Here is a 13305-nt window from a genome sequence, read left to right as displayed (position 1 = left end):
TCTCCCAAGCTTTGATTTGGCTAGTCGCCCCCTTTTTCCTTCCCCATCCCTCATCCTTTACATTTTGGTGGTTGCGAAATAAAAGTTAGTATTAAGTTTTTCTCCTTTAACACCTTTGGCAGTGAAAACTTGCTCCAAAGTTCCTGGAAGATGTAGCGAGTGGGCTCTAAGGGGGAGGCTCTCACTTGAGAAGACGGTGGTCGTGGCGGGTGGTAGTGGTACTTGTTGTACCTTTCTCCCGAGAACAACACAGTTTCCAGGGGCTCAAAAATGGTCCTAGCGCTTTGCCCCCGACCCCTCCACACCCACGGGCCCTGCCTCCTAGGCTGCTGAATGCACGCGCGCGCGTGGAAACACACACAGCCTGAGACGCAAAGTCCCTAACGAGTTAGTCACATCAGCAGGCCTGGGAAAACAAAAACCGCTGTGGGTCCCCGCTCCTCCAGCAACAGCGAGCAGACGCTTTAATTGCCGTAAATTGTCACTCTGTCCCCCTTTCATTCTCTCGCTCCTTCGTTTATTTTTAGTACACTTCAAATGCCTACACACTTCCCTAGTAAGGAGAGCGTTGAGCAATTATTGACTTTGCCTTCAGGGCCTGCTTTGCCAATCACTGAATGCGGATGGAATAAACAGGGCGAAAAGCCGGGCGCGTTATTGGTCTTACATATTTTCAGGCGGAGAGCGGTAAATAACTCTCTCTAATTTTTTAAATAATGCCACCCCCTCTTCGTCCTAATTATCAGAAAGAACGGATATTGCCCCCCATCCTTCCCCTTCACCCCACCCCCACGTGCTCAAAGTTTTACTCGAATTCAGCAAATCTCGCTAGAATTGGTGGGTTCCACGGAGAGTAGTTAGGAATAGAGAATTCCACAGGGACCCAGCTCTTAACTCTGTATTCAATACAAAGACACATTGCACGCGGAAGCATTCCCTGCCCCCCATGCTGGAAAGTGGGGTCCTTTTCTCTGAGGACTAAGTGGGTAGTAGACTCCGAACCTCCCGAAGAAGCCCCTCTATCCACCTAGGAGAGCTTTTAGATTGGTTTTGGGTAGCTTCGGACAGCCTGTTGGGACGGCTATTGACATTGCAATTGTTCTAAATATTAGCAAGGGATTCTTAACCAAGAATCTTTAATTTCTAGGTGAAGCGTCGCCTTGAATGCTGCTCAGCGTTCTGCACCCTACCTCTCTTTCTCTGTCTTTCATGGGACAAGCGCAGCGGTCCGAGGTGGGGAGGAGGGGCAGGTGTCTGCAGCAGCAGCCAAGGGGGGTTTCCGGCGTCCTGCAGATGGTTTTGAAACAAATCGGTGCGGGATTAACTTGTCTGTCTGCTGAATTGTCTCCAACTGCAAAAACAGAGCGGCCTGCGCCTGTCGGGGTGGGTTCGGGTTACTCGAGTGTCCTGGGCGCCGAGTCTCGCCCCTGCCCAAGCCGGGGTTGGCAGGCGGACCTGGGACCTGTCGGGCGCTGGGGTCGCCTGGCTGGAGGTTTTAAAGGATCGAAGCGAGTATGAACTGCTCCATTCTAACACGCACCCCCTCCTATTTCTTTTTTATGAAAACATTTACAAGGAACCTAATTTCAGATCGTAGAAGTAAATTTCATGCTAGGATATATTTTACAAAACATGTAATCTTTTGGGGCCAGAAGACATTTAATTAAAACCATACTTTGACAAGTTGGGTTTCAAAGGGAAGTCACACCAGCGGAAGACTAATTCTTATTTAAGATGCAGGCTGTAATCCACATTGTTTGAAAATGCCTGCCTGGCCAACAGCCCTGTTTGCCCTCCTCACTACCTGTCCAAGGACCCTAGGACTCCAAGGGTCTTGCTCCAAGATGGGAACCCTCCACTCGTAGCTCTTCTCTTGCAGACTGGCCTGATCTTGAGAAAGATGAATGGAAACTCATTGGAACATTATTATCCTCCTTAGGATAACCCCTGCAGTGTGGTTGGGGGGGGGTCCATGCAGGGGTGGGGGGACAGGACCCACCAGGAGAGCAGGCAGGGCCAGAGGGGAATCCAGGGTGACTCGAGACGCTTCGGTGGGAGCCTCCCAAGCCTCCTATTCTCATTCTTGCCTCCAGATTGACCTACACTAGAATAAGGGGTTATCCTCTGAGTACCCCATTCCTGATGACCCAAAAGGTGAGTGGAGTTTGCCGCGGCCCCAGCTGATCCATGGGCACAGCCCTCAGGGGGGAGGCAGTGTTGGTTCCCAGAAGCATCCAGACAGTCAACTGCATTTATATTGTTGTCCTCTTCCTCAATAACCCCTCTCCTTATTCTCCTTCCCCATTTCCCCATAACTTGCCCAGCCCCACCTAAAAATCAGAGGTTCTGCCCTATATGGGAAGGAAATGCTCCTGAGCTCCGTTTGTTTACCAACAAGTTCTGCAGGTGCAGGGTGCTGATATCCAGCCATGCCCAGTGGGGATCCAAAACAGTAGATAAGGGAGCTCTCCAGAGATATGGGACAAAGAGACTCTGCATGGCCATCTGGGTGTCCCTAAACAGTCCGTAGCTAGAGCTGAGGGTGCTTGTAAACAGCAGCTCCCAAGGCTGAAGCAGTAGACACTGCTGGGCTCTAGGTCACAGTGCTGAGCTCAGCGTCTACCTCCTGACCCAGCCTGCCGTTTATTTCTTCAGAGAGAATAGTGAGTGATTATCAAAGGTAGCCTCATAAATACATGACCTGAAATGACTCAAGAAAGAGGCCAGGAAGTGAATTTGAGAATTATGTTGATTCAGTTTTACCCAAAATGCTCAAGGCAAAAAACAAAAACAAACCTTCATTTATTCCAGCCATTCCTGAGAGAGGGAAGAAGGATTTTGCTTTAGTTGGGGCAGTGAAAATTATTGATTAGCTGATGGACCCTCCCCCCACCCCATGTCTATGCTTTCTTTCAAACACACCATTATTTTTTCTATTCCTTAAGGCACAAGGTTAAGCTAATTATAGGAAAAAAGCCTAAAATCCAAAGTGTTCAAGAACTATTTTTAAAAACACGGACATCTCATTTTGAACGTCGTGATTGAACTCAACCCTCTCAATTTTATTGGGTCAGTTTAGGAGAGACAACTTCTGCAAAGACAGTCCCAGAGTGCACTTGCAATACAGCTCGTTGCTCTATACAGAGACTACCAGTTTCAGTGTTTAAGTTTTTCTTTGCAAATTGAAATAGATGTTGGCAGCTATATGCTTAAATAGTATGCCAACTTAGCACTTATTGGTCAAATAATATTCATCCTACGTTAACAGATAAGACCTTGAGGTTACTCATTCATGTCTTGCATTTTGGAGCTGGGTATTCTGGTTCACCTTCAAAAAAATACAAAACTCTGTTATAAGTTTAGTCTTGGAGGGTGAGAAAGACTGAGGGACAAACAGAGGCACTGCTGGAATGATTTTAAGCATCACTTTGTTTTTGAGCTGAGCACTAAAAAGTATGTAACTGACCAAATGCATTTGAAGTCTAATCCTACATTGGAGACTTGTGAATTACACAAAACTGGAGAGGAACTGCAAATAATAATCCCCACCTGTTTTATTTCAGTGATAAGAACAAGCAGTTTTCCTGTCACAGAGCATGACTGCTCTCAGATGGGGCTTTGGAAGCCCATTTGTGGGCAGTAATTCTGGCAGGGAAATAGGGTGGAAGAACCAGGGTGGTTGGTAACCATCAGGATGGTGGTGCAGTGAGAGCAGGCAGAAGCCTTGGTGTGCAGAAGGGGCAAGACGGTAATACGTCCCAGCTGGCCCACCCCTTCTGTAGCCCCAGAAACTCAAACTCATTCCTTTCCAACCTCAGAGGTTTGGTGGAGGTGGCAGAGACCCAGACAGGGTGGAGATTTGCGCCACTTCTCTACCTTGCTGTTTCCTCTGCCCTTCTATAATTAGCCCCATTTCATGAATGTGGGAGCTAACACTTGGACCTCACCCCTTAGATCACTTTGGTGTCTGAGAAACTGAGTGGGATAGAGCACAGGTGTTCTGGCTTCCCATCTCCCTGACAACCATGTGTGGTTAGGGATGGGGGTGGGAGATGGAGCAGGGTTTGGGGTTGTTTTCCCGAACCAGTTCTGTGCTGATAATGTTTTCTGCTTTTGAGGCTTATTTGGTCAATGAGGTAGGCATGATTTTCGTGTGACATTGGCCCAAGCCTCAGGGTTCAGAAGACATCAGCCCTAGGATTCCCTGAATTCCCGCCGGTGTTCTTTAAACACTCTCCTCTCTCCTACCTTTGAATTTTTTCTTAAATTCTGAACACTTCAACCCTTGCCTGTAGTAAACATACGTGTAGCTCTACAATGTGTGTATTTCCCACAGAAATCTTCCGTGCCTAGGCAAGAATCAATACTAAAACACTCTTTTTATTTTTAAAGTGGGTTTTAAAGGCCTATTGTGGGAGATCCCAGATGTCAATGCGGCCCCGAGGTGCAGTAAGAGCGGGATTCTATTGGCAACCTCAGCCCTGTGGGGCTCCGCCATAGCTGGCTCACGTGTGCGCCTTATCATGCAAATCCCACGGCTCGGGCATGCGCACTGCATCCCTCGGGTACCCGCCTTGGTCGTGTAGTTGGGACCTAGAATTCCAGATGCTCAATAATTAGGTTTCCTCATTAAACAAAGGTTTCCCTGTCCTTCCCCTCCTCCCACCGCTCTCAGCCACCGGAGGTCCTCACCAAATCAGGCTGATAAACCGTCTCCGCCCCACTCCTGCCTCCTAGCCTCTGTTACCTAGACTTTGGTCCATGGCCCCTACTTCTTTTTAGGGTTCTTACATCTTTGGGTCCTCTTCTGCGTACTTCTTCATCGTTCCTTTTCTTTTGACCTGCTTTAAAGGATATTAAGATCGTACTCCCTCCTAGTTTTAGGTCCCCTCGCTCACCTCTTTCCCCACTAGATAAAAAAAAATCTCTACAAGTTGCTCCGAGGGGAAAAGGATGTCTAACGCCGCAGTCCCCCATTTCACTCGGCTTTGCCCCCCCCACCCGCGTCGGTTTCAGTCCAAAGCTCTGGACCGTGGGTGACGGAGCTGGTCAGACCTTCCCCAAGAACTCCAGGGGCACAGGAGCCGACTAGCCAAGCCCGACCTCTCCTTCCCAAGACATCTGCCCAAACAGCTAAGGACTAGTCGGGCACCTGCGGCCCCCCTGAGTCTTCATCTCTCAGTCCCTACCTCGTGAGAGAAGCGCATGACTCAGGGAACACCTCCAGGAGTGTCCTCTAAACCCTTCCATGAACCCCCTGTGCGGGCACAAGGACCCCAGGAAGCCATCTCCTCGGAGCAGGAGAACGGCCTTTTCCGGAAAGCGATCTCAGTGGGCGAGAAATCGCCACCGAGACATTCAAAGCCTCCCGCGGGAAAGCTCGGTGGCTCCGCTCGGAGCCCTGCCGGACCCTCGTGCCACGTCGCTGCGAGGACCTCGCCCACAGGCGCTCCCTAATTGCAGTTAGCTCGTTCTCTCCGGTAGAAACAGGCATCACTCCTCTGGCTTTTCAATTACTCTCAGCTTACCTGCAGGGCCAGCGGATTTGTATTTTCTGTACCAGACACCTCCTGCCCTGGGCTCCCCCAGGTTTCCCCTTACCCCTCATCCGACCTTAACCAGGAGAAGGGCAAGATAGAGGTTTGATTCTCTGATACGACACGAATAATTGTTGCATCACGTAACTTCCTACATCTTGGTTTTAATTTGCGGTGAACCAAACGAAGATATTTGCAATTTTAAAATAAGCGCTCGCTTTAATAAATGGGAACATTGTGCCGGGAAGACTATGCCCCCCCACACCCACCCCAGACGTTATTAGCTCTGACAGCATGCCGCTCAGGTTTTCGGAGAGGATTTTGTAAAGGGATGACAGACAGGAAGGCCAGCAATCATGGGCTCCTTGGGCTGAAGCTTTTTTTCCCCTTCCTTTCTTTTTTTTTTTTTTTATCAGAATGTTCTGTTCGATGCCATTTATCCTTGATGATAGAAAATTGCGCTGTTGCCAGGACGCTGCTGCTGCCGCTGAAATAGAGGGCAGGAGCCACATTTCCATTTTCCGTCTTGAAAGCTATTCAAATGAATTTGCGGAGAGGGGGGAAAATCTAGCAATAAACAAATGGGAATAAATCTAGTTTTCCTTTCCATTCTTTCCTTTAAATGTGTAGCTCTTCATTTCTGATATAAAGATTTTTTTGTTCATCAGTGTTTGGGAATACCTGGGAGATAGTGTAAACCAATGTACAATTTATTTTGATGCTCTTAAAGTGACTAACCACATAAACATTTAAAAAGAAGTGTATGTCTAAATATACATAAAGTGTAAGAACTATATATACATAGATCACATACATTCATACCTTTATACAATTCCAAACTGCAATGGAAGATAATAAACTTTCTGCAGTGTTTCGATTGAATGTAATTTGCCAGCAATGCTGGCTGTTGATGGTTATGAATGTCTTACTAGTCACTATATGTAAGTATTGCTAGGTGGGATAATTTATAAAGCCCACCACCCCATGCTATATATTTCAGGGTAACTTTTTTTTTATATACAATTCAGTTACCCTGTAAGTCTTAGCAGATTTGAACATTCCCCCTCCAAGGGGGGGGGAGGTAAAGACACCCACCATCCTGTATTTCCTTCAAGTTAACTTACCAAACTTACCTTTAAAGTTTTGTTTCTAAGTTAGGAAATACAAATCAAAAGAGTTGGTACACTTCTCCTCTAGAGGATATGAAACAGAGGTTGAAGCCTGTGCTTCCCTTATTTAAAATTTAGTTTCTTTTCTAGCTTATAAAGACTATATTATTGGAACTTAAGAGATCGCATCCAAAATATGACATTTTAAATGAGAATTAAAAAAAAGCAACCCATTAGAATATATATATGTATATATTTAAACAATGAAACATTAGTAATGTCTTGACAGACGCTATAGAACTTGTTGGGACCCTACTGTGTTTTAACAATTAAATAACTTTCACTGAATTCTAACTGTGATGTTTTGTTTCACCATCAGATAGCCAAAACCAACCCACGCCGACGAGTCGATTCCGACTCAATACAGGCAGTTAGAAAATTTTCAGTATTATAAAGGCATTTAAAATAAGTAACTAATTGTATTTGAGGTTTCAACTAGTACTTTAAACTATGTTCAAAAACCCAGCTAACAACATTTTAAAACTGCACATTTTTTAAATGAGCCGTGGGGCCTCTGACTGCTATGTTTTTAGCTACTTGTGTGTTTCAGAGTGATAGGCCACTGCTGGGCAAACAGTGCTGCTACTGAAAATAATAGTATAAAATCAGAAAGAGAAAGGCAGAGGGTGAGTTGATACTGATGTTTCAAACTTCTTCAAGAGAATTTTCAGGCGACTACCTCCACCCAGGCGTGATTCCTGGTTACTGATTCCAGAACAACCCTACTCAGCTGAAAAACTTCCCTGTTAATAAATTGTCCTGATAATGAGAAAACAATTATCAACACTATCAGATGAAGCTAAATAAAGCAAGGAAAGGGCCCAAGACTGTTCAATTTGCTTGTGTTTGTTGTGGTACAAACAACTGGAGGTGAGCTTAGAGGGTTTAGACACCAAAAGAGATTCCCTCTCCCGCATCCTTGGCCCTGGGAATTGTGACAAAAAGCTTCACTGGGCGGCTTGCTTCTCATGTTGACGAGACTCAGAAGCCTTCTCGGGTGAATGTGACCCCCCTCCCCCCAGGAGCCTGGGAGCCCGCAGCAGCAGTCCGGCGCCGCCCGCAGGCAGAAGGGAAGGCGTGGGCCTCCAGCTGGGTTGCGGGAGGGTGGGGGTAGGGGAGTGGAAGGGCTTTCATCAGAGCCGACCCCCTCCCCGGCCCTCCACACCCCTTGCCCTGGAAAGAACCTGACCCTAAATTCCCTGCGGCTCCACGCGGGACTGGTTTAAGGGAGGTTCCGCCAAAGGAGGTGTGACCCCTTGGGTGCAAGGACTGGGGTATGCGCGGGAAGGACCCTGAATCCCCGCCAGGAACCGCCAGTGCGTTGGGTTTGTCAGCCTCTCCCCGGGGTCTATCCTGATTCGTCTCTGTCACGAGTCATTTCCTGGGTTTTGGCCACGTAGCCTGGGCCAGTTTGGAGCGTGGCCTCCGGCCAGAAGTGGGCGGGGTGGGGGAGATGGTGGCAGGAAAGACTTGGTTTTCGGGTGCTAACCTAGAAGAACTTGGAAGTGCGCACGGGACAAAGTGGCCCGCAGGAATTTCGTAACCTGTATAAAAGCAGGGCTCAGCTGGGTGCATGGGCTGTCGGTGTGGGGACTATGCTTGTGTGAATGTCTGTGTGTGTAGCTGGGCGCGCAGAGTTGCAGGGAAAAGTTGAGCTTTTGACGGAATTGTATAGGCGAAGAGTAAAGACCGTGGGCTCGCATTCTGGGCTGAGAGACCCTCCTCTCCTCCCGCCCGCAGTTCAGGTCTCCCATGGTGCACTGAGTCCACAGAAAACTGCACGTGGAGCTACATTGTGGTGCGTAGCTAAAATCACAGTCAAGTTTGGAGGAGGGGAGCTTTTTTCCCTCCCTCCAAGAGGTGTGTACACTAAGCATTAAAAATGAAAGCGATTTTTTCTTCACCTTCTGAGATCCCCAGAAACATGGAACTTGTCTTTATCCTTAACAAAAGAACAAGCACTTCTGAAAGGCGGCAGAAACACTCACCCGTTAGGGGTTCCACCATCCAGGAATGGCACACGGGGTGGAAACACAAAAGCTCAACATTTTGATATTTTAAAAGATTTCCCCCTCTTTTAAATCCTCCGCGTAAATGCCTAGTTGTAGCAACCTGAAAGTGCTTTCGTGTGAAAACATGCTGCAGGGCTCCCTTCCCTTTTCATGCTGTCCTAGCAGCTGCAAAACATTCCAAATGAGCTCTAGAAGGTCATTATGGGGACTATTAATAAGGTGAAATTCAGAGCTAGCTTCAACAACTAGCTCAGATCCTGCCCCAGAAAATGAGAAAAGAGAAAGCGAATGTGCTTGAAAAATACAAAGTGCTCTAAATTCTGTATTGCCTCCCAAATCCCAAATAACTTTTCATAGTTGGCCAGCTCTTGCACTATTAACCTTCCCCACTCAAACTGTTTCCCCTGTGTCCCAGAGCTGTATTTGTGGTTGTTTCTTAACACAAGTCTCCAGAGTTTTGCGGGGTGCAATGCGAACAGTAAAGAATCACCTTAATCCAGCTTTGATACCCGAAGGGAAATCATAGCAGAAATCAGGTCGCCACACAGATAGGGGCTGCTGTGGAAATGAAACTTCTGTTGTTGCTGTTCTTTCAGGATCTCTCCCTTGGCTTCAGGATTTTCATTGCCAGCTGGCAAACTGGAAAGTGTCAATACTAACTATGAATAACTTGTGATTTAAAAGTGGGCCCTTAAGCTTCTTAGATGGAGCCTTTTTTTTTTTTTTTTTTTTTTTGTCTTATAAATCCTGGAGTCCAGGTACTCACCTCCTCTACCTGGTTATTTACATAAATACATCAGAACAAATTCCAAATACTTGCCCCAAATGCAACCTCCACAGGAATTTAATTGCCTGGAAAAAAAAAAGTTTTATTTTTTCTGCTTTCTTCTACCCCTGAGTCCTGTAAGCATAGAATAATGGTAGTTAATCTGCTTAGATAATTTAAGACTTAAAGATTAGAAGGCCTATATTGACAATTTCAAAATTCAAGCCTGAGTACTTTGGCTAAGTAAAGCTTAGGAGATGACAGATGTGATAAAAGAACTGCCAAAAGCTAGAGTTTATTAAAACTAAAAATTGTGATGTTTTTGTAGCTTTGAAAGAAATGATTGTTATAATGCTCACTCAATCCGAATGTGTCCCTAAACAAACAACTACAGGGGTATTTTATTTTATGCTACCTGATATTTATACTCACAATACAGTATTTCACTCTGCTTGCATATACACATACAGATAAATGTTATAGTGCTTTTCAACTTTCCTCCCATATGTATAAACTTAATCAGTTAGTGTAGTTAGTATAGCTGAACCACATACGTAACACAAATGCAATGTAAAAAATTGTAAGCATGCATGCTACATCTGTGGCCTTCTCATTTCTGTCATAGCAGCATTGCATTATATTGCAAGAGGCTGCTTGAGAAGCTATTGCTGCCACCCAGCCTTCTTCAGAACTTGTAGAATGGGAGTAACATATGCAGATATCTGAATTTGTTAAAAACGTTATTCTATTTCAATTCATCCCTATTAAAGTTAATTTTCATTTAACCTCAACGGGCCAAGTCTTCATGACAGCCCAAATCACACCAACACTGAGGCTACCCAAATGCTTTTACGTGTGGGACAAAGCACATTAAACTTCTTCATATTAAATCTGTCCTTTTAAAGAGATTTTAGACAACCAGTTTGGGAGCCTGGAAGGAGGACTGCCTTGGAAAGAGGGAATCTGGGGAGAAAGAGGGCAAGGAGAGAAGGCAGATGAAAGAAAAAGAACCCTATGAATATTTAGGCAGGGAAACATTTTGTAGTCATGGACTGTGTCCTATGAGTTGTTCAGGATATTTTCAGATTCAATGTCTGTTCTCATCTAAATGGACTCCCTTTTTCTTACTTGACCTATTCTTCTAAATCTTCTACAATTAAAATCAGATTCTATCTAAGCAGCTGAATTACCATTGTAGTGGAAGCTACTACAATATTCCTTTGTGGGATATAGGGGACATGTAATTGGCTACAGAGACATAAAGTGTTGCATTAAGCACCCCAGGGCTGCTCACTTTGGTGATATTTAGCTGAAAAAAAAAAAGGTATCACCTTATTCATTGAGCTGATTTGTATATTGTCTCATTTGTTGCTTAACCTGGCTGTACAGGTTCCCTTTATAAGCTGACTTTACAGATATTTCGAAGTAAAGAAATATACATTCTCTCTGGAAAAGCAACAAGTGTTGGTTACTTATTGGTACTTAAAGATGATAATAAACATTCCATCTTAATTATGTTTAGAGTTTTGCTAAAAACTGTAATCTTTTCAGTCTACTCTCTCCCTCCTATCAGTATCCCAAGGAGCCTAGCATGTAGCATGTGGGTAAGGGGACAGAATAGAGCTCCTTGTCTTGTTAATTAAAGTTTACACAGCTTGTAGAAAGCAGTAATTTTCTAGAAAATTAGATCACTTTAGATCACTATAGTTCCACTCTTCTCCCTTTAACATGGTTCTAAGCAAGTCTTGCTCCTGCCTTCCAAACCACCACATCATTTAAGAACTATCAATTATAAAGCAAAGATTGCTAAAGAAATATTCTGAATTTAAAGCATTTGGATTTAGAAACCTGATCCCTCCTCCAGGAGACTAGGTATAAATGATGGATAATACAAAGTATGCATGGTGTGACAACCCACATTGGTTCCTGTATGGCATGTCAGAGTGACACATGACACTTCCCATTGATGCTTGTTGGAAATAGCATCACTGTTAACTCCCTTCTGATTCTGGGGTTTTGGTTCACATGCAGAAAAGGGCCTTCTTAAGTCACTGTTCCTTTCCTAAATAAGGTGGAAATCAAATTTCACCAGGAAGTAATCAAGGTTTTGAACCAAAGGATTTTTAAAAAATTGGCAAGGAATGGGGGTCTGTTTCTCATAAAAAACTGCTGTGCTTACTTTTAGGGAATTCACCTAAAGTTTCTTAGTGGCTTCCAATTGCCTATAGAGGAAAGACAAGCTCTATAGTGTGGCATCGGTGGGGAGCCAGTAATCTGGAGCAAATCGTTTTACCTCTCTGAGCCTCAGTTTCCTATACAATTGGGATGATAATAGAACTGACTTACATGGTAATGGTATGAATTAAATGAAATAAACACCTGTAAAATGCTTAGCAAGGTGCTTTGTGAAAGGCAAACGTAAAAAAACAAAAACAAAACAAAAAAACTAGCTAATGCCTTTTAGTTACTACATCTGTGTATACTACCCCCTTTTATAGAAAGCTCTCCCTGGCTCATTGCCCACCTGGCTCACTTATCACCTGTCCAATTCGGCTCAAGTGTTGCTACCCCTGGGAAGTCTTCTCTGATGCCAGAAATTAGGTGCCTGTCTTTATGTCTCCACAGTACCCACTGCTTATTTCTTTTATAGTGTTCTGTGGGTTTTATTGTAATTTTTGCTTTACTTATCTGTTTCCTTAATTAAACCATAAGCTGTGACAAGCACAATGTAATATTTATCTTTCTCAGAACTCACAACTGAGCCTGATGGTTAGTACACACTTAATGTGTATGTTGAATAAATAAATTCCATTTTTCCCTTTCTATTTGGATTGTGTTCATAAGCTGAGTTGTATTTGGATGGATTCTTCTACATTTGGTTGTTTCTGCTTAGTATTTCTCACGGAGAGTGCTGAAAGAAACTAAATTCCCATAATAATTTTAGGAAGAGTTTTGGTTGTAGGCTCTAAAATGAATTGTTGGTATTTTTCAGGACAAAATATCTTCAGTGAGTTTTCTATTTTAATTGGAGAACTCATGGGCTAGTTGGATTCCTTATCCAATTCTTAGGTGTTTGACCATACTATTTAATCTATAGAAGCCCTGGGGGCACAGTGGTTAAGTGTTTGCTAACCAAAAGTTGGCAGCTTGAACCCACCAACTGCTCCACATGAAAAAGATGTGACAATCTGCTTCCATAAAAATTTACAGCCTTGGAAACCCTATGAGGCAGTTCTACTCTGTCCTATAGCGTGGCTATGAGTCGGAATCTACTCTAAGGCAACAGGTTCAGTTTGGTTTGGTTTATTTAGTCTATGGATTATCATGTCAAGTATCTATGTTAGTGTTAATAGTTAGGTTTCAACTACCACAAAGCCATGGTCAAGTTGGTTTCCAATGAATCCAATTATACCATTGGTTTAAAGGTCATATATATATGTAAAAACAAAGGTTAAATGGGGATTGGAGGGATCGTAAATATCTTCAAAGACCATTTAGGCTAATTTCACCAGCATCTTGGTTTCATACAACTCTTGAGCAGAAATTCAGGAAAGCCCTCACTATGGCAGGCTAGTTTGAGGGAAGGCCAGTATAAATGCATGATATGTCAGCATTATAGACGGTTATAGCTGCTGTATAGAAAACATTTAAACAAGCCAGGGACAAGTGCTCTGTGGCTGAGTATTGAATCTGCTTTAATGAGGGCAGAATCCTTTCTTTGTAATTATTTCATTAATCGTCAGAAACAGTTGTCACTGGAGTGTTTGAAAGCAGTTTGTTTCCTTAAGGATATTAATCACCCCCTGCAAAGTTTGTTTAAT

The sequence above is a fragment of the Elephas maximus genome, chromosome 8 (assembly GCF_024166365.1).
Source record: "Elephas maximus indicus isolate mEleMax1 chromosome 8, mEleMax1 primary haplotype, whole genome shotgun sequence".
Lineage (NCBI taxonomy): Eukaryota > Metazoa > Chordata > Mammalia > Proboscidea > Elephantidae > Elephas > Elephas maximus.
This window is presented reverse-complemented; position numbering follows the sequence as displayed.